The 2,500-nt window shown below is 37.9% G+C and overlaps 1 long non-coding RNA gene across 1 annotated transcript; it reads right to left on the minus strand.

The window, feature by feature from the left end:
* Nucleotides 1-891: 891 nt before the first annotated feature.
* On the minus strand, nt 892-1,701 carry LOC118316531. Its single transcript, XR_007030450.1, has 3 exons — nt 1,351-1,701; nt 1,082-1,255; nt 892-996 (listed from the first exon to the last, which is right to left on the minus strand). It is a non-coding gene; the product is annotated as an uncharacterized LOC118316531 (long non-coding RNA).
* Nucleotides 1,702-2,500: the final 799 nt, after the last annotated feature.

Raw genomic sequence — 2,500 nt, forward strand, 5'->3', positions numbered from 1 at the left:
TTACCCTGTAATCTTGTGTTTGCAGCCTGGAGACGCTGTGTCATCCACATTGTTTTTACAAACTTGATATTTTAATACCTTTTTTTTTAAAATTTAATCTGATATGAATTGTTTATCAAAGTATGCTGCAGAGAGTGACACATTATTTCTGTTGTTGGTCTAAAAAGCTTTAAAACTTTAGTAACACACACTAACAACAGTTTTCATAACTATTCTGTGCTTGGAGTTTTTATGCAGCTCCGCTCCTCCAGAAATCTTCACCAGTCCGTCAGGATTTCTGTCATCGAAGTTTTACAACCGTCTGTTTATAGATTATTGATTATTAGCGGTATTATTAAAACTATTATTGCTTCTCACACTCCTTTTCAGACGGATAATGTTTAGTAAAGTATACAAATATAATTCTATATAATAATAATAATCATCATTATATATCATATAGCATATATTGTATATTATATATTATTATTATACTATATTATATTATATTATTATTATAATAATAAAGTATATATATTACTACTAAAAATAATAATAATGATAATAATTTATATTTTAGTTTTCTTGATTTCTCATATATTCACATATATTTATTATTTCTATTTTTTGGTTCATTCATGTTCGAAATAAAGTATTTCAATTCAATTCAATTCAATAGAGGTTGAGCAGAGATGGATCTTACTTCCCCAGGAACTTTTAACAGCATCACTATCCAGGATTGTGAATATCTTTTTATCTCATATCAGTTTTGAAATGCCTTATGGTCGTTTTTGGATGACGTGCAAACCCAATTCGTGGTAACCTTCTCTCCATGTTGGGTTTTAAGAGATCAACAATAGAAATACATATCTAATGTGAAAATAATCTGGAACTCAAGGGGTTGGGAACGTTTCTCCTCTGACCTCTGAAGGAAGAGCTGCACTGCGTCAGGCCTCCGGACGCGTTTGGTGCCGGAGTCTCAGCGAGCGTTTCCAACCTCGGGTCGACGTTCCCCTGCTGAGCACGAAGAGGAGAAGAAGAAACAAGGTCCTGTCACGTCTGCTGCTGCAGGAAGCACCTGAGCATTCGCCCTCTCGCTCACCTCGTCCAGTTCGCTCCACTTGGGACTGAACTCTGTGGATTGTGTCGTGTCCGTCGGGCCCGTCCTGACTCCCCTCGCCTCTGTGAGACCTTTGGTCAGGCAGCACCTGTCGGTCAGAGCCCGGCCTCCGTCCTCCGTCCGCTGAGCCTCTCTCAGGTCAGTCAGGGTCACACCCTGCAGGACAGTTCACACACACACACACACACTGTCGACTGACACACACGATGCACTGAGAGCTGAGCGTCGGTGAGAGGCGGCTCGTCGTTTACCTGTGTTGACCTGCGCGTCTGTCTGGCATGACGAGACTTCGCTTTCCTCTGAGACTCCGCCTCGTCGTCCCGGACCGGGGTCAGATACAACCTGGAAAGACATGGAGTCACGACGAGGACATTTCTGACCAGAGTGTGACCGAAAGGTAATAATTACAGTTATCTTTATTGCAATATATTAGCACTTCAGATCGCTTTTAGCAATGAAAAGTGCTCTATAAATGAAATTTATTAATATTATTATTATTATTGTTATATTGAGCACATATTTTAAAATGGTCCATAAAGATGTAAAGCAACATCATCTAATATATTCATGCAGATTTGTAAATATTTTAAACCGACGTTAAGATCAATAAACTCCTTTTTATAAATTGTCTATTTATTCACTTTTATATTGATACTGAAATAAGTAAAACACTCGTGTGATTCTATTTTAATTTTGTGATATGAACGATGTGGTTGCATTTGAACTTCAGAAGCAGCCACATAAGTCGTTAGTGGTCATTTTAACTCTATTTGGGTTTATGTACCACGCAGGCACAATAAAGTTAAATAACAATAATGCAGCGGCCGGTTTTAATAACTTGTGTAATGTACTTGTGTGTTGCAAAATCACTAAAAGATTTGTGATAATTCAATGAAAAACAAAATATAACCACAGAGAAAAATCTTATTAGAGATTCACTGAGAGGACGGGGGATGGATGGAGGGATGAGAGGATGGATGGGACAGGACATTCTCTCCATCGCCCGCTGTAATATCAGTTGTTGAACACATGAGCAGATAAAAACAGAGACTTCCACTTTGCTGGCTCATCAATATTCTCAATATTAGAATGAACATTTCCTGCAGTGTTTCTTTGTTTATGACCTCATGCTGCGTCAGCAGGTGTTATATCATATATATATATATATATATATATATATATATATATATATGTATATGTGTATATTATGTATATATCATCCCACTCATTCAACCGTTTGAATAATTTCCTCCAGCAGCAACAACAAGAGACAGAATCAAATGAAGGAATCACGTTGGACAGAAAATGCATTTTCATTGTGACTTCCAGACTCGAAGCACAATTTCCGCCGTGAGTGTGAAGAGCTGAGCCAGCACCAGAGGCTCATGTGGTACATTAGAT

Source organism: Scophthalmus maximus, chromosome 3 (genome assembly GCF_022379125.1).
Source record: "Scophthalmus maximus strain ysfricsl-2021 chromosome 3, ASM2237912v1, whole genome shotgun sequence".
Classification (NCBI taxonomy): Eukaryota; Metazoa; Chordata; class Actinopteri; order Pleuronectiformes; family Scophthalmidae; genus Scophthalmus; species Scophthalmus maximus.